General features: G+C 41.5%; 1 long non-coding RNA gene across 2 annotated transcripts in view; it reads right to left on the bottom strand.

Annotated features, from left to right (window-relative positions):
• Nucleotides 1-299: 299 nt before the first annotated feature.
• LOC139435015 (uncharacterized) overlaps nucleotides 300-25,837 on the bottom strand; it is a 75,922-nt gene continuing 50,384 nt past the window's right edge. The window contains exons 3-6 of one of the 2 annotated variants that reach the window (XR_011644292.1): nucleotides 3,112-3,187; nucleotides 2,992-3,028; nucleotides 1,025-1,094; nucleotides 300-419 (exon numbers count right to left, since the gene is read on the bottom strand). This is a non-coding gene — a long non-coding RNA (uncharacterized lncRNA). Of the gene's footprint in view, nucleotides 420-860; nucleotides 1,095-2,991; nucleotides 3,029-3,111; nucleotides 3,188-25,837 lie in introns of those variants that run through there. The other variant, XR_011644291.1, reaches the window with a different exon arrangement.

Raw genomic sequence — 25,837 nt, 5'->3', positions numbered from 1 at the left:
ACACACATACACACACACACCACACACACACACACACACACACACACACACACACACACACACCAACTTTTAATCAGGAAAGGGATGGGTTCCTTTTATAATAGATCATCATGTGCTCTGTGTGTGTGTGTGTGTGTGTGTGTGTGTGTGTGTGTGTGTGTGTGTGTGTGTGTGTGTGTGTGTGTGTGTGCGTGTGTGTGTGTGTGTGTGTGTGTGTGTGTGTGTGTGTGTGTGTGTGTGTGTGTGTGTGTGTGTGTGTGTGTGTGTGTGTGTGTGTGTGGGGGGGGGGGGGGGGGGGGTACACTGAAGGTATGCATGTGCCTCTGTATTCCTGTGTGTGAGCTTGTGATGGAAGACAATAACAGGTGATCAGGAAACAGGGGACTCCAGGAAATTCCTCGGGGCATGGGAGAGAGCATCTGCAGGATGCAGGAATGTGCAAACACAACAAATACCCACAAGAGAATGAATGTGCACGCATGCACACACGCACACACGCACACACACACCCACACACACACACACACACACACACACACACACACACACACACACACACACACACACACACACACACACACACACACAGGCTTTTTTATATACTGTAATGAAACATTTATATACAGTATAGTGAAACATTTTTTCCCAGAATGTTGAACATTATTGCAACATCAAACACTATGCATTGTTAAAATATGGCAGTTAGTCATTTTAGGACAGATAGAAGAACTGTTTGTCAATTTGAGACATTTTGAAGTCTTTAAAATAATTTTCATTTGAAATCTAGTGTAAAAGAGTGGAGCTAAAATAATGTTTTCAATTTTGACATGTTGTGAAATAGAATTAGTTGCGAAGTGCAACAAAAAAAGTAAATTATAAGTAATTAATGTCAGACTGCAATATAATTACTGCAATATAATTACACCCATCACAAGAGTCTAATGTCCACTTTCACACTTCCAACCCCCTGCTCAGACCACACCCACCTTCAATGTCAGACTTCATTTTAGTCTCAACTACTCACCTGTGAAGTTTGTTACTGCCTCCTGCATGGTTGAGGTGCTTCTACTGGAACCACTGTCGACATATAGTACCTGGAAAGGTACTTAAATCCATCTCTGTGGTACTGCTCACTCAGTATCTTAATAATCATATTTTATCATTATGACACGCTCCCTCTCAAAGAGTCCCAGTGTAATGTTCCTAATGAACATTAACAAATGTCTGAAGTAGAATGGACATGAATATTCTTAATTGGCTCTTCGCATTTTCAATCCAAACTAAATTTGGCAGAAGCAGATTCAGTAAGGAATGAAATCAAGCAAACATGTTTCATTGTGAACGTTTAACGGTTTTACAAGTTGTACAGAGACATATGGAAGAAAGGCGTGTGGAATAAAATAAATGAAGCTTTCTGGTTAAGATTTTAACTCAGTCTGTCTAAACACATGCTGCCTGTTTCCAATGCAGTTAGGGAGCAATATGTGGCCAAACACAATCATTTACTTTCCTTTATATTTAAACTCAGCTGGCTTGTTATTTCGCTGAGAGGGAGAACACAAAACCACAATTTAAAAAAAGATTCTCCAAGGCTCCTACTGTGCTGCTAACATAGCAAAAACGTATTTTGTTGACACTGCAATCATGTTGTACATCAAGAGAAATCGTTGTTTTTTTATCGCAAAATGCTGTGTCATTATATATGGTGGAATGTAATGAAGTACATTTACTCAAGTACTGAAGTTAAGTACAATTTTAAGGTACATGTACTTTACCTTCTGCTTCACTATTGCGGAAGCAATTATTGTACTTTTACTACATTTATCTGACAGTTGTGATGAACACATAAATGCATCAATAATAATAATAATAATCCATTCATTTTTTATATTTAATAAGTATACTTTAAGTATTTGATAAGAATATTGTTGTACTTTTACTTATATTAGACTTTGAATGAAGGACTTGAGTTATTTTACGCTATTGCTACATAAGTATCTGAGTACTTCTTCCACCACTGCTTTACACCCTTAAACAGACAGAACTATCAAGACAAAGATAGATCGTTGGTCTCTTAATGGCTTCCCACATGCTAATAATGCAAATTAAGAGAGTATTGAACTCTAACCAAGTCAGGGGCACTGCTGCTGTTAACATTAATCAAAATTAGGCTTCTTGTTGGTATTTAACTCAGTTGATGTATTGTTTTATAAGAAGTCTGTATCTAGCAGATAGCCTTAGTCCTCAGCCGGTACCGCATATATCATAGAATCTGTCACTCCACAACCTTCATTTAAATAAAAATGCCTTCATGTTTGGTGGTCAAAATGCTTTCTGGGAGTGCTGAGATCATGAAGCTCAAATGATTGTACCGACAGGTGTAATAGGAACTATGCTGCAGTAATGAACAGGAGGTAAAGTGATGTATCGGGAGGGAGCCGCATGAAGGAGGTTGGGGGTGCTGAACTTACCTGCTGTCTGAGAGAGGAAGAATACTAATGACACTGAGACAGAAGAATGGTGTGTGAGAAGGAGAAAGAGGAGGAGAGAGACGGGTAGCTAGGAGTAGATGACAGAAAGCTGGGGGAGGTAATGGAGGTGGCGAAAGGGAGATAAATGGTATGAGAAAGTTAATAACAAGCATTGTGGCTTCTCAGCGTCGAGTGTAGGAGAGGGGAGAAATGAGGAGAGAGAGAGGAAAATGGCTAAAATGTCAATTCCCTCAGAAAAAGATAAAAGACACAGATTCCTCTCTTTCAAATGTTCAGAAGCACAAAGACCAAAATAATAACAGTCATGAAAACTGTGATCACACTGACAACTCCTGTCAGAATGAACAAAGAAGGAATATTGTAGAAGTCAAATATTTCTGCTCTTTGTTCGATGTGTTATTTTTTCAACTGTGTCTCTGACGTTTTAAAGAGAGCAAGAGTGTCCTGTTTTTCATTATTGTATGATCTGTAAATGGCAGTTAAGTGAATATTTACCTACCTAACATCTCCAGTTCTGAAGTCTTCACACTGGCTTCCTGTGTGTCAAAGAATAGATTTCAAAATATTGCTGCTGGTTTATAAAGCTTTGAATGGTTTAGGCCCAAAATACATTTCTGACCTCCTGCTAAATTATGAACCATCCAGATCTCTCAGGTCTTCAGGGACTGGTCAGCTTTCTGTCCCCAGAGTCAGAACTAAACATGGAGAAGCAGCGTTCAGTTATTATGCTCCAAATATCTGGAACAAACTCCCAGAAACCTGCAGGTCCGCTGCAACTCTGACTACTTTTAAATCCAGGCTGAAGACTTTTCTTTTTGTCGCTGCTTTTAATTGAACTATTCACATCTTAAACTGCACTGTAACTTTTATCCATGTATTTTTCCATTTAATGTTTATTAGCTTTTCTTTTTTAATGCTTAATGTCTTTCATTTTTTGTAAAGCACTTTGAATTGCCTTGCGTTGAAAAGTGCTATATAAACTTGCCTTGCCTTGCCTTGCCTTGCCTTGCCTTGCCTTGCCTTGCCTTGCCTTGCCTTGCCTTGCCTTGCCTTGCCTTGCCTTGCCTTGCCTTGCCTTGCCTTGCCGATTTGTTAGAACTCAACACACAAAAGTCATCTTGCGGTCTTTGTCCTAAGTGAAAGTTATTTAATTTGATTCAGAGGGACTGTTTGAGTTTGAACATTTAAAGCTACCTCAGGGGGCTTTGCAATCTATACAAGTCATCTGTCCGTAGGCCCTTGGAGCAGAAAAAGGAAAAAAGCTCCCCACGAATACAAAAATAAAGGGTAAAGAAAATGTAAGAAACTTCAGGAAGAGCAAAAGAGGAGGGACAACTGTGGATGAACAGCCATGCAATAAACAACATCATACAATTGGAACATAGACAGTCCATATGTGAATTATGACAGTTTAATTTATATGAAAAATACTAATCCCACCAGAGCACCAACTCTGAATATGATCAAACAAAAGACGAGAGAGCAGGGATGATGCCCTGAATTCCAAGTTAGTTACATACATTTATGCAAAATGAATGGAAACACATTGAGAGAAGGAGAGAGGAACTGAGTGTAAGGCTAGAATTAATTATACTTCATGTATGTAGGTCTTAAATGTGTCGAAGACTGAGTTCAACTTGCAAAGTTCAAGTTCCCGTGGATGAAAGTTCAAAGACGAAGATGACAAAGAGATTCCCACAAGAGTGAAGAGTGTGAGAGGAAATGAGCAGAGGCTCACCGTTGCATGAGAAAATATTTGCTGGCATACCAAAACACAGAATGTGACAGATGACATGTGATGGCACACATATGTTAGCTCTCTGTCAGCAGCCTATGAGATAGAGAGAGAAGGAAGAGGCTGACGCAGAGGAAGGCAATTAGTGTGAGAGAGGAAGCAGTGTGAGAGAGGAAGCAGTATGAGAGAGCGACAGATCGAAAGTGACACTGGGGAAGAGGAGGCAGACTTTAAATGAGGAGGTGGATTTTTAGAGTAAGACGCAAGTAGGTAGGTCATGGAACAGTAAACAAGTACAAAAGTGAAATGCACTTTATACTGTAAGGCAAACATTTAGAAAATCTAATTCAACAACCCCACTCACTCACCCCAGCCTCAAACAATTATGTCTCTGACAGAGCCTCAACACAAATTGACATTTCCTTCAAGTCAAGTTGTAAAATGCGATGATTGCTCACACAAACTACAATAATGACACATACTGTACAACTTTTCTTATGATCAGCCACCTCCATTGCCAGGATAACTTTGTTTCTACAGTATGCCTTTCAAAATCCTTTCTCGTATCACTATTGAGAAAAATATCAGTTTTTATGATGTGACAATGCTATGGTAAGTTAGGTGAGGTATGCTTTTGGCACATACATGAGTTAAGATCATTTATGATATTCTCCATAATTTCTAGATTCAAAGAATAATTGTAACATTTTGGTAAAGTGTAAGTTTAATAGGGGAAACATTCTTTATGGTAAAATAAAAAAAGAATAGTTGACTGACAACTATCTCCGGTGTTGTTGATATAAATCCACAACCTCCCTACACAGACTTTGTTTTGTATAACAGACAAATACATAATTTGTTCAATATTTACCCAGCTTTGGTAAATGAAGCTCCAACACAATACTGGGTTCATTTGATCCTGTGGAAATGTGTTGTCGTGACCCATAATACCAATCGGTTACTGGATCAAATCAAAGAAAAGGCCTTTTGTTTTCTAGCATGCCCAGTGCTTTGTCAAGTGCTTGTTGCCACCTCCCTTCTTTGCTCTGCTTTGCCACTTCACTGCGTCATATTTTGATTTGAGTGCTGGCTAAAACCTGCTAATGCTGTTGCTCCTCTATGGAGGAAATGCTCACATCATAAGCTGAACAGAAATAGGTTTTATTGCAGAACTGTTCAATTTGATAACATTAGATTCAACCAAAGGTTTCCCTAATGAATGTTTTAAATACTGCAGCTTTGTGAGCTACAATGTCAGTTCAGTGAGGATAAAGGGTTGTTCATTTACTTAATGGATTCTAGTTCTTCATACATGTCGCGTCTATTTAATTTACTCCAAGGCTGTGCACTATTCTCTTGCGTCTGTAAATGTGTTTCAGTGTCTGTGTGTGATTCATATTTCACGACGACCTATTTATTCCGCTTTTATGTATGTGTCCTTCTGTTACTATGCACATGTGTCTATGCATGTGTTTGGAGAGTTGAATGTGCATGCATGCGTGTGTGTGAAAATGTGCATACTGTATGTTTATATTCCACACTGCTATATGGCCACTGTGCTGCCATCCTTGAGCCCCTTAGGGGTATCATCTTAGAGAGAGAGAGAGAGAGAGAGAGAGAGAGAGAGAGAGAGAGAGAGAGAGAGAGAGAGAGAGAGAGAGAGAGAGAGAGAGGGGTGGGGGGAAGGCATAAAAGAAGGTTTTAAAAGGAGATGCGGCATTAGAGAGCTAAAGAAGGGACAGACTGATAGAGTACTCTGAAGATGAGAGAGGGAATGACATTTAAGGAGGAAGAACGAAGGAGAGGCCTTGCATAGAAATGCAACACTCAAGCCATCATGGAGCATCAATAATTAATTCTATGAATGTCTGATTTTGCTGTTTTAACACAAAATCAATTAAAATCATTATTTTATAATGTAAACACAAGAAAGCAGAAACATGCCTGTTCAAAACGGATGACAGCAAGTTCCCATTTTCTGCAAATGGTATTATTTGCACAAAACATTAGTAAAATGAAGAAAAGAAAAACAGAGAGTATAGGGAAGAAAGGCGACAAAAATGCCAAAGGCAACAACTGAACATTTCATTTCCAGTAAGAAGAGATTGAGTGGGACACTAAGAAAATGGGGACAGAGAAAGGAATGATAAAACTGTAAAATGTGAAGCAAGCAACACATGAGAAAGAAAAATCACAAGAGAGATGAAGAGTCATTTATGAGTTGTTCTTAATGTTCTCAGCAACTCAAAATCGAGGTGTATGAAAAAGATGAGAGACCAGAGAAGCAGTATTGAGTATCAAATGAATTTGTATGGCTAGCTCCATTATTATAACAGCAGGTGAAGTCAAAAGATACATTCATTTTCAGCTCTAGGTTTCATTCAGTTGTTTATTAGCATCAATATATATTACAGGAACAATCATGTTTGCAGGGGATTGTTTGTGTCCTCACTATTGAGGCGCTGTGAGCAATAGCACATGACTATCCTCTCTCAATCACAAGACAATGATAAGACTGAACAATTGAGGTAGACATGCTGTTGTGACCAATAGAGAGAAAATGACATTGCCAAGATCAAAGGGAAAATTACAAGCAAGTTTGAGGTGTGGGAGAGGTGATGCAGGATGCAGAGCTCTAGAAAGCCAGGGATGAATGAAAGATGAGCCATGGAACGTGGGGAGGAGGCTAATAGTGAATGCTGAAGTTCAAGGTGGTTAGAGAATAAATAATATCACACGAGAGAAATATGGAAGACAGTTAAATCTTTTAAAACCGTCAGGACAAATGATTCATAGTTAGATAAATAACTATCTTACAAATAGAAAACAGAGCTATTAAGGTTAGTCATGGAAAGCGTGTTGGCAGATCATTCTATTCCTCTTTCTATGTCTCCTTTGAATATATATACATATACAAATGTATATACAATACATATAGGCAGATGACTGAGTGACCATGTGTAAAAAATACATTTAAGGCTACAGCCATTGTTCGAAATAAGATTATCAATAGAAGTCGTGGATAAAAGGAACTTTGATGTAATCTCCATTCCACAGGTACATTAAAGTGTTTGTTGTATGTCTACCTAGAGACTGACATTATATTACAGCAGTTGTGAAGAAATCTGTAGTGTTGCATAGTAAACTACCTGATTCTCCTCCACAAAGACAAGACGCCAGGGGGTACAATATCAGCAAGGCGTTTTTCCACCAATTGCCACAGGATAGTAAAAATACAATTTCATACAATCTTTAATGCATGCAGTGTGAAGGCCAAGATGAATCTAGTCCTAACAGCCGCATTAAAATAAAGTCCAAACACCAAGTTGATGGGCTTAAGTCATTAAAGACGATGTCGATCTTCTTCATGTGGCTCCTCAGAAGTCTGCTCACACATCTGCTGTGCGATAAGTTTCAATCATGTGTTCGTTTAATGCAGTGAAACATCTGTGAGGGAAGTATGCCCTCTTGATCAGATATCCGCTCTTTTTCCTAATACACAACTAGAGTTCTCTAATCACACCATTAAAAAAATAATTATCATTTATTAGTATACTGCACTGTATAAACCTGCAATTGTTGGGGTTAGGGAGGTGACCAACATGGACACTTATAAAGATCAAATTTGAAAATACTTTACTGCTTTTGTTGCATACCAGCTTTTACATTTACATTAGAGTTTAAAGAATCAACACTCAAATGTATACTATAAATACCAATGAAAACTACTGTGTGTTTTTGTATGTGTGTTTGCAGTGCCAGGCTGCTGAGGGAAATTCGGCACCCAGAGCTGTCGGTTCTGTGCAGTGGAGAGCTCTGAAAGCTCAATGACATTTCTGCTATGTTAACTGGGGTGGCTTCTATTATCTGAAACTCAGAACACACAGAGACAGGCTACAGGAGAACATTCACACACAGCCAGACACACAGTTGTGTGAGCAGGAATGTCGACACTAAGCAAAGCCCACAGAGAGTCACTGAATACATGTATACACCTGAACATAAACACAAGCTCCACAGAAAGACACAGATGGGCATACAGACACAGTCACTGTTAGTATTCTTTTCAAGCACACTCCCAAATAATGTAATTCAAGTCTTCCTCTCTTCAGTGTGTTGGACCCTGTTTCCAGACGTTGAATAGTTCTGTCTGTTTGAAGCCCGGGCTGAAGTCTGCTGAACAGTTGTCCCCCTTTTATCTTCGTCTCTATTCCAAACAGTGATCCCTCTGATGGCTAAACTTCTGGGAGTGCTGCCACTGCACATTTAAACTCTGTTAAATGGTGAGAGAACTTTTACAGCGTTTCTTACAAAGAGCTACAAACTCCAATGCAACTGTCTGAAGTCACACTCAAATTGGTATTTGAATTCAAAAAGCAAAAATAATCTAATATGTACATGAAGTCAATTGATTTTGCCTTTCTCTTCTATCTTTCTTATCCTCCAGTATTGGCAACTAAGCATCACTAACCTTGGTAAAAATGCATGGATTTGCTCCTTCTCAGCATGATCCTCCTTTCTTAGCATTTCTCTTTTTTTACTTTTTGCTTCTGCTCTTCCTCTTGACCCTCATTTATCCATTTGCACACATTGTTTCCTCACCTTTTCTCCTTTCCTTATCTTCTTATTTCACTCTTTTGTCTCGCTTTGCTGCCCTCTATGAACTCATCTTCATCTCTCTATGCTTGTCTCCCTCCCATGCCTCTTCTCGTCTGCGGCTCTCTCTCTCTCTTTCTCTATGCTGGAGGTGAAAATTGAATGAGAGTGAATGAGCCCGCTGGAAATCCCATCTGAGATTCAAAGGTCTTCGCAGTTATTAATTACCTGAGATATTTATATCGGCATACGCTGCAGGGAGGGAAAACATGAACAATCCTGTCTGTAGATAGAAATGTATACAGAAACAGATGCACACTGTGTGCACAACAAGCACTGGGGAGAAGGAGGGAATCATCTTAACTCGTACAATAACATGTCCAACACTAAGGGCCGGAAGAAATTAAGTGTGGCAGGAAAAAAAGGTAAGGCAGGGAAATTGAAAGAATAAGGGGCATGTGTTTAGTGGCTTGGGTCTGATACATTGAGACTAGATATGATACGATTAGGGCTGAACGATTAATCGATTTTAAATCGAAATCGCGATTTGAAATGGTGCGATTATGAAATCGCAAAGCCTGCGATTTTTTTTAACTTTTTTTTTTTTTTCCTTGTGTGTCAGTCATCCACACCAATCAGAAGTGCTGTGCTCCACATGTACCAGCCATTGTTAATCAATCAGAAGTTGCCCATGATAGAAGGTGATAGACAGATTGATCCAATCACCTGCCAAGTGTTTTTGAAAGTGCCTGCCCTTTTCCAAATGGCTTCCAATGGAGCTTTCCTAGATGGTTCAGTGAAACAAACCACCTGAGTCAGGTTAGTAATGCTCCATCAAATGATTTACATATATTACAGGGTGAATCTTAAACTGAAGCTTGACTTTAATGCAACCCAACGGAAGTTTCATGTAAGTTTAGTTCTTTCACTCGTAGCTCGGGCTGCGAGGGTGCTAGAGACGGGAGTACGTTGATACGACCTTCCTAGCCGGAGTTATGGCCGCATTTTACAATAAACTTCCGTTGGGTCGCTTAAAAACAAATATCGCAATTCGAATCGCAATCGCAATATTTGTCAGAAAAATCGCAATTAGTTTTTTTCCCAAAATCGTGCAGCCCTAGATACGATACGATATACTTTATTGTCCCCGTAAGGAAATTTGTTCTGGGCTCCGTCCTGCAGTTCCGCATACATGTACAGTACATATACAAACATAGTGGACATTAAGAGACATACATATATCATCAGTCATACACCGTTGGAACAAACACAATACACAGACGCACTTACTGACAATGGCGACCTATTGCACCTCATGGCCAACATTTAAAAAGTACATTTCATTACATTTGACTACATTTCATTTCATGTGAAATAGAGATGTCGGCTTTAGAGGAATATTCCACTAAATACCTGTGTGTTGTTGAACGACTCATCACATGTATTTATAAAGTGTGTAGCTTGCTCCTTTGAGGATGACATTATCTGTGGTAAGCTTTGTTTAACAAATACTATGCATTTCTCTGTTGACCTTTTTTGCCAAAAATATAATGAAAACTTCCATTGAAACTTCTTAAACCACTCCTGCAGCATAATGAACTAAGACACTGAGGAGCAAAGAGATGGATCCGCTAATGTGTTTTGACCTCCACAGCAGCTGGCTTTACAACCAAAACATTTAGGAACTAATGGAGAATACGTATTTACTGGGAATTAATGAGCCTAATCTGTGATCATAAAAAATGGTGTCTGGAACCTCATAACAGCTGTGCTAACTAATTGGTATACTGTATATTTACCAGGTGTATACTGTATATCCACCAATACTCTCATTTTACAGGGTTGTAAAGGAAGATCATTTGCTAGATGTGCTTGGAGGTGAATATATTCAGCAGTAATTATAGAGCGATCAAATATTTAATGCAAGAGATTCTGATGGAGTCAAGTACAAGATCAAAGCTAAGAGCTGTGAGTGAAAAGCAGCAGCATGTATATAGACATTTATGTGCAGGGTGAACATGAAAAAAGAAATCATGGCTCAGAAGGCACAGATTTATGGGGAACTGCAGGTCCAGAGCAGCGGCTGTGGTCCACAGAGTGCAGAGAGCAGGTACACCGCATAAATATGTCTTTTTGGCTAAATGAGTGCACTTGGTCTTTGTCCAGATGATAGATACAGGCAATTTGTGTTACAGTTGGAGCTTTATCACCCAAGACTGAATGAGGGGGTGTTCAAATACCTGTGCACACCAATTACAGGAGTATATGATGCCACTGTTTGTAACACCAATCTTAACTATTTTGGGGCAGGGGATTTTAAAAGTCTGCACTGTGACAAACAAAATCGAGAACACTGGGTCCACCCTTACTCCCTAAAACGTCAGTTCCCATAATGCTTTGGGGTTGTCAACACATAGCTACAATGGAGAAAGTAGCACCACTAAAGGTATGCCGAATTAGCCAGTTGCAGATCCATGTTTTCACTCTACAAATATATAGACTATCAGATATTAATGTATTACTGAGGACTTGAAAACGTGTTGATTCTCAGGCAATTCTGGAGTTATATGGAACGTCTTTTTGTGAGTTTTCTAAGCGGATGAATACGTATTGAATCGCGACAGCCAACAAATATCATCGAAAAGTGTAAGTCGCTCTCATTTGAAATATATGTGTACTCAACCCAGTCTTATGGCATTTCGTGTTCACCAACACGATTTTTAATCTATTGATTTGTGTTCACCAACACGATTTTCCCCTTTTTTTTCGTGTTGCACAGCACGATTTTAAAAGCAATGTATTTCTACTGCCTGCAGCACGTCTTTTTCTCCGGTCGGGTCGTGGAAGACCGGAAGCTGTGTGGTTCATAAAAACATGTTCTTACTCAATATCAAGCCACAATTATTGCTTTTACTTTAAATCGTATAATTTCGGACTTTTGTTGCCATTTGTGAGGAAAATAAATGGGGCTCAGAGCCTCAGAAAACTGAAATCTGTTAGGATTATGTTTTAAACAGGACCCAGGCGCAGGCAAGGACTGAAGATGTTTAAATAATTTATTGCTTCGGAGACTCAGGCAGGTTTGGTGATATGGAGGTCCGGAGTGGAGGTAGGCAGTGAGAGGCTGGACTGATTTACAAGGCAGGCAGGAAGAAACAGGCAGGTTGGCTGGAAGCTCTGGTGGACGATGGCCGAGGGATTGCACACTGATGTAGAAAACAATCTGGCGGTGAGTTGCTGGGAGACTGGAGTAGATAAGCTGTGTCCCGATTAGATGATGAGGGACAGCTGAGTCGGACGGCCAGGTGAGAGCAATCAGGCTGCAGCCTGCAAGGGAAAACACACCCTCTCCACACACAGGAACACAGTTTGGACCGTGACAGTACCCCCCCCTCAACAGGAGCCTCCAGGCGAACCGCCAGGCTTATCTGGGTGGTCTCTGTGAAAGTCCCGAATGAGAGAGGGACCTAGAATGAGCTTGCGGGACACCCAGCTCCTCTCCTCAGGACCATAACCCTCCCAATCGACCAGATACTGGTACCCACGGCCCCGGCGACGAATGTCCAACAGCCGTCGGACCGTGTAGGCCGGGTGGTCATCAATAACAAGGGTGGGTGGAGGGGAGATGGCTGGAGGGCCCAAAGGGCTGGACAACACTGGTTTCAACTGAGACACATGAAAGGTTGGGTGAATTCTCATGGAGGGAGGCAGCTTGAGTCTAACAGCAGATGGATTGATTATGCGCTCGATCACATAGGGGCCAATGAAGCGTGGTTTCAACTTCTTAGACTCAGCTTGTACAGAAATATTTTTTGAAGAAAGCCAAACTTTCTGACCTGGTTGGAACTGGGGAGCTGCGGTCCGGTGGCGGTTTGCAATATGTCGATTGCGTTCATCGGAGCGGAGAAGGGCAGAGCGGGCATCCTTCCAAATCCTCCGACAACGACGGAGATGGGCTTGGACAGACGGAACTGCGATCTCGTCCTCTTGGGCTGGGAACAAAGGGGGTTGATATCCAAGAGAACATTCAAATGGGGACATACCGGTGGCAGCACTAGACAGTGAGTTATGAGCGTATTCAATCCAGGGCAGATGTAAGCTCCAGGAGGTGGGATTCCGGAAGGTGACACAGCGAAGTGCAGCTCCAAGGTCCTGATTGGCTCTTTCGGCCTGCCCGTTAGTCTGAGGATGATAGCCTGAGGAGAGACTGACAGATGCTCCAAGTGCTCGACAGAATGCTTTCCATACCTGAGATATGAACTGTGGCCCTCGGTCGGAAACAATGTCTGTCGGAATGCCATGAAGCCGGACCACATGATTGACTAAGAGGTCAGCAGTTCCAGAGGCTGTGGGGAGTTTAGGAAGAGGCACAAAATGAACCGCTTTGGAAAAGCGATCAACAATAGTGAGAATAGTCGTGTTACCCTGTGAAACCGGGAGGCCGGTAACAAAATCTAGGCCGATGTGACTCCAGGGACGACTAGGGACTGGGAGAGGCTGTAGTAGACCGATAGGAGCCTGGTGTGAAGACTCGCTACGGGCGCAAACAGTGCAGGCCAGCACAAAGGCTCGAGAGTCCGCTTCCATAGAAGGCCACCAGAAGTGTCGTCTCAGGAGGGATAGGGTCCAACTCACACCCGGGTGGCAGGCAAAGCGGGAAGCATGGTTCCATAGGAGAACCTGTGAGCGGACAGAGTCAGGTACAAACAAACGGTTATCTGGACCATTTCCTGGATCTGGATGGTCTCTCTGTGCCTTCCCCACTGAGTTCTCAATCTCCCATGTTACAGCGCCCACCACTCTGGTAGCGGGGATTATGGTGTCAGGAGCTATGGGATCCTGATCCACTGCAAACTGCCGGGACAATGCGTCAGGTTTAAGGTTTTTAGAACCAGGTCGGTAGGTAAGGGTGAAGTTGAACCTCCCAAAAAACAATGCCCAGCGTGCCTGACGGGAGTTTAGTCGTTTGGCAGTTTGTATGTAGACCAGGTTCCTGTGGTCTGTCCACACAATTAATGGATGTTCAGAGCCTTCCAGCCAGTGCCTCCATTCTTCCAGCGCAAGCTTTACAGCAAGAAGCTCCCTGTTGCCAACATCATAGTTGCGCTCAGGGGTTGTCAGTCGTCGGGGAAAAAAAAGCACAAGGGTGAAGCTTTTGGTCGGAGACTGAGCGTTGTGATAGAACAACCCCCACACCGGTGTTGGATGCATCAACCTCAACAATAAACTGAAGAGATGGGTCAGGGTTCGTAAGAATAGGGGCCGAGGTAAAACGTCTCTTCAGCTCAGAGAAGGCAGCCTCAGCCTGAGTAGTCCACGAGAAGGGGATTGCAGGGGAGGTGAGTTGGTTGAGAGGACCGGCAACACGACTGTAGTCTCTGATGAACCGGCGATAGAAATTTGCAAAGCCCAAAAAACGTTGGAGCTGCTTCCTGGTGGAAGGTTTGGGCCATTGGGCCACTGCTTTTACCTTCTCTGGGTCTGTTCTCAGCTGACCTTGCTCAATGATGTAGCCTAGGAAATCCACTGAATCCACATGAAATTTGCATTTCTCTACTTTGACAAACAGCTTGTTCTCGAGGAGCCTTTGTAGAACCTGCTGCACATGTTGGGTGTGTTCCTCCATGGTCTGTGAGAATATCAGGATATCATCAAGATACACAAATACTGAACGGTTCAGGAAGTCACGGAGGACATCGTTCACAAGAGCCTGGAAGACAGCTGGGGCATTGGTGAGTCCAAAGGGCATCACTAGATACTCGAAATGGCCTAGTGGGGTGTTGAACGCTGTCTTCCACTCGTCTCCTTGACATATGCGGACCAGGTGGTAAGCATTCCTGAGGTCGAGTTTCGAGAAAATGGTGGCCTTCTGTAGGGGTTCGAAGGCTGAATTGATGAGGGGCAGTGGATACTTGTTCTTGATGGTGATGTTGTTAAGGCCTCGGTAGTCAATGCAGGGGCGTAGGGAGCGGTCCTTCTTGGATACAAAGAAGAAGCCTGCTCCGACCGGGGAAGAAGAGGGTCTTATGATGCCAGCAGCCAGTGAGTCTTTGATGTATGTCTCCATGGCCTCACGCTCAGTTCGGGACAAGTTAAACAGGCGACTGGATGGGAGAGATGCCCCAGGAAGAAGATCTATTGTGCAGTCGTAAGGGTGATGAGGGGGCAGAGAAAGAGCTCGCTGTTTGCTGAAAACCTCTCTCAGGCTATGATAAACCGGAGGGACAGCGGACAAGTTGAGTGGCTCCTGCTGCACTGGGGGAATACCGACCTCTGCTGGGGGAATTACAGACCGCAGGCATGAAGAGTGACAAAAGGAACTCCAACTCCTTACTTGATTCTCCGACCAGTCCATGTGGGGGTTGTGCAGTTTTAACCATGGCTGGCCCAGAACTAGGGGTGTGTGAGGGGAGGACATGACGTGGAACTGAATCATTTCATGGTGATTACCAGACAGGACGAGATGTAGGGGTTCGGTGACATGGGTAACGCGTGCTAGGAGCTTCCCATTCAGACCTCGAGCATTGAGAGGAGCTGTCAGAGGTTGAGTGGAGATGCCGGCTGAAGCAACCAGTTGGGCATCCGAAAAAATCTCATCAGCCCCAGAGTCCACTAGGGCAGGCAGAGAGAGAGACTGTTGATTTAACAGCAGTGTGGCTTCAAGTGGCTTGCGGGTCTGGGGGGTTGAGGAAGAAACAGCTTTGCTCACCAGTATCCCCACCTTTACTGGCGAGCACCCTCTTTTGAGCACTGGGGGCATGTGTCCACGAGATGACCGGAGTGAGCACAGTAGACACAAAGTCCTTCTCTTATTCTCCGGAGACGTTCTTGGGGAGTGAGTCGGGCTCTGCCTAGCTGCATCGGTTCCTCTGAAGACAGGAGAGGAGAAAAGACTTCAGATGGAGCAACAGGACTTGGGAAAGTCTCCGACCTGAATCTTGCGAGAGGAGACGAGACAGGGCGAGAGGGGAGTGACCCAGGAGATCGGCTGGCTCTTTCCCTACGGCGCTCCCTAAGGCGGTTATCCAGTCTTATGGCTAGGGAGACCAACTCATCCAAGTTAGCTGATTCGTCCCTCACTGCTAACTCATCTTTAACAGAATCAGTTAGCCCGGTTTGAAAAACCCCTTGAAGCGCTGTGTCATTCCACCCTGCCTCTGCAGCTAAGGTCCTAAATTCCACCGAGTATTCGGCTACACTACGGGAGCCCTGTCGCAGTGAGAGGAGGCGTTTAGTAGCGTCCCTACCGCTGACGGGGTGGTGGAAAACTTTCTTCATTTCTTCTGTAAACTCTGGATAAGAATAACAAAGGTTGGACTGACTCTCCCATACAGCTGATGCCCAGGCTAGGGCGCTACCTGTAAGTAAACCTATCATATAACAAATCTTAGCTCTGTCATTAGCATACGTAGACGGCTGCTGCTCAAACACAAGACAACACTGCATTAAGAAAGATTTACATGTCCCTAAGGCACCTGCGTACCGCTCTGGAGTGGGAATGTTTGGCTCACGTGAAGGGAGAGCGGGCTGGGCTGGAAACGGTGCTAACTCTTGTGGGGGAGCTGGATCCTCAGGAGCAGGCGGAGCAAGATGAGTGGAAACCAGGTTGAGGTGATGTCCCATCTGTGCTACGTTGGCGGCTAGTGATGCGAGGTTATCCATAACCTCTCTGAGCATCTGGTCATGCCGGCCCACGAGGACGCCTTGGTTGGAGAGAGCCTCACGAATTGGGTCCGGGCCTGCTGGGTCCATGGTGGCCAGATTGTTCTGTTAGGATTATGTTTTAAACAGGACCCAGGCGCAGGCAAGGACTGAAGATGTTTAAATAATTTATTGCTTCGGAGACTCAGGCAGGTTTGGTGATATGGAGGTCCGGAGTGGAGGTAGGCAGTGAGAGGCTGGACTGATTTACAAGGCAGGCAGGAAGAAACAGGCAGGTTGGCTGGAAGCTCTGGTGGACGATGGCCGAGGGATTGCACACTGATGTAGAAAACAATCTGGCGGTGAGTTGCTGGGAGACTGGAGTAGATAAGCTGTGTCCCGATTAGATGATGAGGGACAGCTGAGTCGGACGGCCAGGTGAGAGCAATCAGGCTGCAGCCTGCAAGGGAAAACACACCCTCTCCACACACAGGAACACAGTTTGGACCGTGACAAAATCTTTTTTTTTTAAATATTTTTTTCATTCTAATTTGTTATTCTTTTCAAAATAACACACTGTTATTTACTCACCAATAACACACAATTATCCTTGCTTTTATTTATTAGATTAATTTCATAATCTCGTGCTTTTTTGGCGTCCGTCAGGAACTGAATTTCAAAATAAAAATAACCGGAAACAGACGTAGGCATTTCGAGCGATTACCCAAGATCCTCAGCTATGGTTTAAGCTCGCTGATTGGATGTTTTAGCCGCAATGCATGCTGGGATTTGGTGTTTATATGATATGAAATCCGGAAAACATTTTAAAAGAATAAAATAATACATAATTCCGAGTGTTCTTGCTTTTCTCTTTGAAAGTCATCACATAACGGCATTGTAATACACGGTTCGGCTGCATTACATATTACAGATCTGCCGTAGTTCTTTATTTATAGAGCCCTGATGAGAAGACCTTTGGAAAAACTGGAAGAAATGCCGCCGAAACTGAATCATAAATATATCAACAATTAAACAACATCTTCAATTTCTCTTCACGTCTCCTTGCAGTATCAACACTAATTCGGCTGACTTTTACATTTGATTTAATTCATAGATAGGTTATATTTACACCATAACGGTGCACAGCTGATATAAAAGGACTTGTAGTTTTTAAAGATATTACTGATTTTCTTTGAATATAAGAATGTAAATACTGAGTCAGAAATAGTATAGCAATATGCTGTAAAATTATGTGACAGCATGAATAAAACTACACATCTTCAGATGTAATACATAAGTGTCCTACATCCTACATAATACAAAGTTATTATGTCTGTGTGTACCTTGTGTGCACCGCCTAGTGGTTAAAGCATGTTATTGAATTATTGATTTTATGTGTTATATTTGATTACAAAAATATTAAGAGTACATACTTTCATAGGAGGAAAGTAGAAGGTCTGTGATAGAAATATAGAATATAAAAATCAACCTTTGAAAAAAAAAATCTATCAAATATCTCTCCTGATTGTTGGCACTTGACAATCAGGAGAGATATAGTTGTTGCTTGAGAAGACTAAACATGTATCTGCAATTGACATGAATGGAAACGAGTAATAAAGTATATTCATTACTCGTTATTCTCTACTAATAGTTAATTAAAGACTGTATATTATACTATTTTGCATATCCCTTTCAAGATTTCAAGATTTTCAAAGGTTTATTGACATTTCATATACACAACTAGGGTATGCAATGAATGCAAATCTTGGGTCACAGGTTCCTCAACAGCGCATTACAAGACAACTATCAATATGTGTGTACCTCCACCATTAAACTGTCATATTCTGTAAAAAAGGGGAAAATGGTGTTGGTGAACACGAATCAATAGATTAAAAATCGTGTTGGTGAACACGAAATGCCATGAGACTGGGTTGGTGTACTATATCTGTGTGTTGAGATTTGACCAAGCTACGACTCGAGAAGGATTCGATTTTGGCCCAAATTGCCAAAATCCGCTGTTTTAAACTAGTTTAATTGTCTCCATGTCGCACAGTTAGACATGTCTCACAGCTGAGCGTTAAAACTTCCTGAGCCTCTGCAACACGTTCACAATCTGAGTATGTGACCATTTCAACATGAATTATACCTTGCTCAAAGGCTCTGCAGTCTCCAGTCTTTAACACACAATTATTCTTATACGCTAACATGCTTTAGTGACAGAAAGAGAGGAGTAAGGGTTGAGTCCAGTGCCAAGGCTGACAGATTGGTTGGATTGTGGGTTTGGATTACTGCTAAGTAAGAACGAATCCCTCACGGTTTAGCAGTTTAGCCCATCAAATCTGTGTTAGCTACCACAGTGTCACCCAAACCATGATGCAATTTATCTTCTGGATTTTATTGTTCCCATATTCTCTCTCTTTTCTCCTTCCTATCTCATTTTTATTGATTCCTCCATCATTTGCTTCTCATCACTCTGTCTTAAAGGTTGCAGTGTCCCCTCCTTCACCTGTAAAATGACTACAATTTGAAATGTACCCAATTTAGCTCTGTCTGGTCTTTTCACCTGCTGTCATATTCACTCATCTATGCACTGCTTACTTTAACCTGTTTGACTTTCATACATCTGCTCTCTCATTTGTACATTGCATGGCTTGCTGTGATTGCCCCTTTGTTTAACTCACCTCCCTCTGTACACCTGCTGCAGACATTCCCTTTCACCATACATGCTATGCTACCCAGTGTTCATTATTATTACCTAAATGATTACTATTAGAAGAGGTTTCTCAATACTCTAATTTCCCTTCCTTGACTCCTATCCTCGAGACTTAGTGCCGCCCACAGGAGATGCGACCGGAGGAGCCGAGGAGGGGAACCGAGGAGAGAGGAGGGGAAGCAGCAGACGGTTAGAGAAATGAGAACTCCTTTCCTCTGAGCGGTCATTTTAAAGAGACGTCCATTAATGATGACAGGAGGCACAGCAGCCCTCTGTCTGATGGACAGATATGTTCATGACGACTTATATATTTACTTGTAATTCATTGACAGTGTGGTATAATGAGACAATAACAGGCTACAGATGCGGACATATACACACACATATATGTATATACATATATACAATTTCAGAATCAAACAAGTATGAGAGCACTCTCATAATAACTTAACACAATCAGAGACTGGATATATCCCCCCCCCCCCCTCTCTCTCTGGTCGCTGAAATGGGGAATTTAAATTATGGGCCAAAAGTTGTATTTACAAGTATTAAAAGTAAGCAGAGGACACCAAACCAACTGAGACCTGTCTGTCCGCCGCATCTACGCACTGTACAACAACACACCTACACACTGTACCACACACACCTACAGCTCCTAAAGCATAATCAGGCTACAGCCGTTGTGTAATTTATTATGTGAAGCACTAAATGGTCTTAGAAAAATATCGACTCTTTGTTTGTAGATATCTACTAAACTACAGCATACAAATACAGAGAGTAATGTAGGCGGGTCATTCTACAGAAAAAGTGGAAGTGCTGTCACTTACTTTTGCAGACACCAAAATATATGACGTTGACCTAATACTCACATTCATTATATATGTTGAATAAATAGAGATTGTCTTTGCAATGGTACTAAATAAAAAATAAATAAAAAATGGTTTTATACATAAATTGCAATTTATTTAAAATGCCAAGTTCAAGGAACTGCCTTGTCACTTTGATCATACATGGAAGTGGAGCCTATAGTTTTAATTTAAAATATATATTTTTTAATAAATAAATCTAATTTATATTTAAATGACATTACATACATTAAATATAACACTGAAATGGTAAAAAAACGCAAATTATTATTAATAATATCAAATAAATGTCAGTCACCCAAAATTACGTCATTGGTGTTACTGCTACACAAAACGCTTTTATTTTTGAAATAATGTACTGTCTCTGAAGTGCCTCCTGTAACAAGAGATCATTTGAGGCAGTGCAGTGGACAAAGACATAAGGAAAGTCAGATACTTCTTACTTTGTTTGTTAAAGGTGTCATTTTATCTTCAAATTGTACGTGCGACTTTCAAGTCTGTCATTAGTGTTACTCATTGTTCAGCCCTAGGGGTGAACATTTGAATGGGAAAATGTATTGTATTGAAGAGTTAAACTATTTTGATATTGACTGAAGCCATATTTTACGGTGGCCCTGAAGTGCAAGACACCACAGCATTTCAGAAAACACCACAGCATTTCACAAAACACTACAGCATTTCAGAAAACACTACAGCATTTCAGAAAACGCCACAGCATTTCACAAAACACTACAGCATTTCACAAAACGCCACAGCATTTCACAAAACACTACAGCATTTCACAAAACACTACAGCATTTCAGAAAACACCACAGCATTTCACAAAACACTACAGCATTTCACAAAACACCACAGCATTTCACAAAACGCCACAGCATTTCACAAAACACTACAGCATTTCACAAAACACTACAGCATTTCAGAAAACACCATAGCATTTCAGAAAACACCACAGCATTTCACAAAACACTACAGCATTTCAGAAAACACCACAGCATTTCACATTGGACGGAAAGGGTATTCCTTTAGGGAGAACACTTCTTGTTTGTGATTGGACAGAGCCAGCCAGAGAAGCACTGCTGTGATTGGTTGTTTTTGCTGCCAGTCAAGAAATGACGCTTCGTGATTAGCCCAACACATCAGCCGTTAGCTGTTAGCACACACTCAGAGCTCACAGCTCCTCATATCTGTTCAGAAACTGGACAAAAGTTAAACATGTACAAACCACAGACTGTCTATGTCATGGTGAATACAGTCGCTGCTTTATTTATGTCTGTATGACGTTGTTGTGAGTGTGGACGGAGCAGCTACAGGTTAGCTCAGCCTGATGGATCCGATTCCGATTTACATGGAGCAACAAGTCCTCCAACTCATACGACCAAATGGGTCGATTGTTTAAGCCCTTATTACGACCAAATATGTCGTTTGTTCAAGCGCTTAATACGACCTATAATTACGTTTGAAAATTGTCGGCCTCGATTGCTCCCGTTGAATGCAAACGTTACAGAGGGTTGTTTATTCACAAATAACCCTCTCTGTAAAATCCTAAATTGGAGGATAGTTTGGCCATTAAAACGCTTTATGATTAGATTTCTAGCGAGAAGTATATATTGTACTTTTAGAATCCACGTCCAGTCGATATGTAGGATCTATAGTTTGATAGATATTACGAAGATGATTTGAGATTTCGTCAGGAGAACGTGTATATGCGGCAAGCTTCCATGTAAAGTTACGGGTTGAAAACAGTATTTCCGGTCTCGCCGTTTTCATAATAAAACCAATGATCAAATGATTTAACAGTGATATCTGCACTACTCATCCAGTAAAAAAACATCAGTTTATCCTAGTTAATTATACGACATTAATTGGTTTAAATTGTGTACAATGCTTTTGTGTTTTTCCCATAGGTTTTTCTCTTTCGATTCTGAGAGACACATTTCTTTTTTCAGAGGTTTTGATAGGCTAAAATCACGCCGCAATGCACGTCGGGATATGGTGTTTATGTGATATGAAATCGGAAAACATTACAAAAAATAATAATAATACTTTATTCCGAGTGTTCTTGCTTTTCTCTTTGAAAGTCATCACATAACGGCATTGTAATACACGGTTCGGCTGCATTAAATATTACATATCTGCCCTAGATATGTATTTATAGAGCCCTGATCAGAAGACCTTTTGACAAACTGGAAGAGATGCCGCCAAAACTGAATACGTGACGTGGACCATAAATATATCAACAATTAAACAACATCTTCCATTTCTTTTCACACAATACGTCTCCTTGCAGTATCAACACTAATTCGGCTGACTTTTATATTTGATCCAATTAGTAGATAGTCTGTATTTACACCATAACGGTGCACAGCTGATAGAAAGGGACTTTTTTGTAGTTTTTAAAGATATTACTGATTTTCTGAACTACCTTTCCAACTCCTCATGCAGTTGACTGTTACAGGTCTATACAGGTTCATGGTACAATGCAAGCTTCACATCGAGAGACTGAAACTGTATTTTCCTTTACCGTTCTGTTTTAAACTCACAATAAAGTGAATAGTCATATTATGTACGATATTATTATCTTTTATTAACTAGACCACTGGTCTAAACCGCACCTCCTAGTGGTTAAAGCACGTTATTGAATGTAGTTGTTGAATAAGTTATATTTATTTAGTTATTGATGAAAACATTTAAATATTAAGAGTAGCCTACATACAAAATAGGGGTCAATGATAGAAATATAGAATGGAAAATATCTAGAAGATACTGTAGTGATCTCTACAATAAAACAGTTTAGTGCAGGACGTCCAGAGATATTAACAGGAGGATGTGCAAAACAGACAAAATGATAAGGCTGAATTTTACTCAGGTGTAACTAAAGTCTGATTTAAGGGTTGTTTATATTTCACATCATTAATCAGAATCTGCAAAGTAACAAAAATAAATGTAGTAGAGTAAAAATACCAGGTTAACCTCTGAATTGTAGTGGAGTAGAACAAAGTAGTACATGCTGCTGTAACAAAAACATTTCCCAACTTGGGATCAATAAAGTATCTTATCTTAAGATGATCGATGGCTACTGCCATTTTTGCTAAATGTGCATCTGAACCTTGACAAGTGCATGTTTCAGGCTTATCAATTAACAACAGGAGGGGTCACAGACATAAGACCAGCTGTCATGTGGTATTAATGCTGCCCATTATGGACACAAGCAATTTTCACCCATGTATTAATTATATGTTTTAAATTTGATAACACCAATGTGTTTCGTGTCCCCTAAACCTCCAGGGATGTATACAGTTTAATACTGGCAACTTCTAATTGTGGGAAATACGAAAACGTCTTTTAAAACTACATTTCCCAGTAGAGACGTGCCATAGAACATGTTGCGAAACACACAATAGCCAGCAAGTGTAATTCTGGGGGGGAGGGCCGGGCTGGACCCGTCCAAGTCCAGTTTTGGATAGTCTGGCGTGGTTCCATTCCATTTCAAAGAGCTTTGACGCTCAGCGTAACCTTGTCGCACTGCCACTCCAATATCCAATCACAGAGCTTGAGGGCTAATCACGGGGTTTGTAAAGCAAGGCGGATGTTGTAGTCCCAAACGATAGCTGGGGATTCTGGGTAGTGTAGTGTCTTCGGAAACTCTGTAGCGTATAAACTCCGAAAAAACAATTTGTTTCTCCGAATCGAATGTTAAAAACACAAAAGCATTGTACACAATTTAAACCAATCAATATTGTGTAATTAACAAGGATAAACTGATGTTTTTTAGTGGATGAGTAATGGAGATATCACTGCGTAATCATTTGACAGTGTGGGGAATACTTCCGGTTTTATTATGAAAACTTCGAGACCGGAAATACTGTTTTCACCCACGCTAACTTTACATGGAAGCTGCCCCATATACAGTACACGTTCTCCTGGCGAGACCTCAAATCATCTTCGTATTTCTAGCAAACTGTAGATCCACACATCCACTGGACGTGGATTATAAAAGTACAATATACACTTCTCGCTAGAAATCTAATAAAAAAGCATTTTAATGGCCAAACTATTCCACAATTTAGGATTTTCCAGAGAGGGTTATTTGTGAATAAACGACCCTCCGGAGCGTTTGCAATCGACAGGAGCATGTTGTTTCTTACACGACCACTAGAGGGGCTCCACTTTAAAACGTGTCTCTGGGTCGTATTTAGCTGCTGAACAATCGACCTATATGGTCGTTTTTTGTAGGAGGACAGGCTGACATGGAGATACGGCCCGCCCCCTCTCCAGCGTCTTGTTTGAATGACAGGAGTAAATACAGAATTAATGCTTTATTAACTCATGGTTTTTAAAGGAATGGTCCACTCATTAGATAATTAATCAAAACTTCAGTATTTAGTGAAACGTTATGTTTAAACCATACCCTGAAGAAATCAGCGATATTCCCCGGTAAATAATGATTTTATAGCTCTTTTTTATCAAGACCTGTATATTCCGTCTGGCCGCCGCCATGTTTGCCATTTTCAGTAGTCACGTGATGGTCGTGACGTCATCCATGCGTTCACTTTGTCAACACACGGAAACATGGTGGAGTATTTCAGTTCGGACTCGTCAGCAGAGGAACAAGTTTTGACCAATGTGAAGAGATTGGATGGGGGAATTCAGCCATACATATCAGTATGACAATACGACACCCTCTGTCCTAAGACCCTCACATCGTACAAGGAAAAACTTCCGAAGAAAACCCACAGTTTAAAGGGAACATGGGAGAAACCTCAGGGAGAGCAACAGAGGAGGGATCCCTCTCCCAGGACGGACAGACGTGCAATAGATGCCGTGTATAAATTGAAAAGATAATACATTTGCAACATAGGTAGTCCAAATGTTTGAAAATGCATGTGTGTATAATGGGAAGATGATATAAGATACTATATGTATGCATGTAGTACCACCCTTGCTAGCGATTCCCTCTCTATAGTTTAGCATACTCAGCTTCGTTGTCCCTGGCCATAGAATCACGATTTTATGGGGCCGGAAAAACTGGGGGGAAATACACACTAGTCGGTACTACGCTATATGGAAAGGCCACCAAAAACTGTCCTGGCCTGGACGTTAAAACGGGGCTAGCCGCTGCAATGGAAATGCGCTATAACATACCTTATTCTTACTCCGAGCACTACTTCTGCTCCTCCGTCGCTTCACACTTGCAGAGGGCGATTTCTCTACTGGCCGAACTGGTGTCCTGGTCGGTGATGACACCAGAAAGACCGATGGTACTGCATCTCAATTGAGTAATGGTTGTTCTTTAAATCCCATGTTATGTTTGATCATACTCTCAGAGTAGTCGTCCGGAAATGTGAAATGTTCGCTGCATACATGAGCCTGTAAATCTCTCGGTTCGGGCCGGCCACATTTCGCTAGCCACTGCCTCCGAATGTACTTCTTATGCTTACCTTTTGGCAACAGATGGAACCGAGCATTCCGTGGATTGTTCCTATCCGAATTATGGCAATATTTCGCGATACAGTGAGGCATATTTGAAGAGAGAAACTACAGTAAATAACATGGAGATCAACGTGTCTTCGAAAACCAAACGCATGGATTACGTCACGTCCGGGAAATGGCGGCGCCCACAGTGTTGATGTTATTTCGGTATATAATCAGTTTAAAATCACTGATAATGTCATCGGATTAAAAAAAAAAAAAGAGAGACTGGCAGAGACTGGTCTGTTTTATCGGATGATAATTTTTTAAAAATGAGTGTCATGAGCATACCATTCCTTTAAGGGGCTTATCTCCATGTAAA

The sequence above is a fragment of the Pseudochaenichthys georgianus genome, chromosome 13 (assembly GCF_902827115.2).
Source record: "Pseudochaenichthys georgianus chromosome 13, fPseGeo1.2, whole genome shotgun sequence".
NCBI classification, from domain to species: domain Eukaryota; kingdom Metazoa; phylum Chordata; class Actinopteri; order Perciformes; family Channichthyidae; genus Pseudochaenichthys; species Pseudochaenichthys georgianus.
Note: the sequence above shows the minus strand (reverse complement) of the source record. Positions and strands in the feature narration are given on the sequence as shown.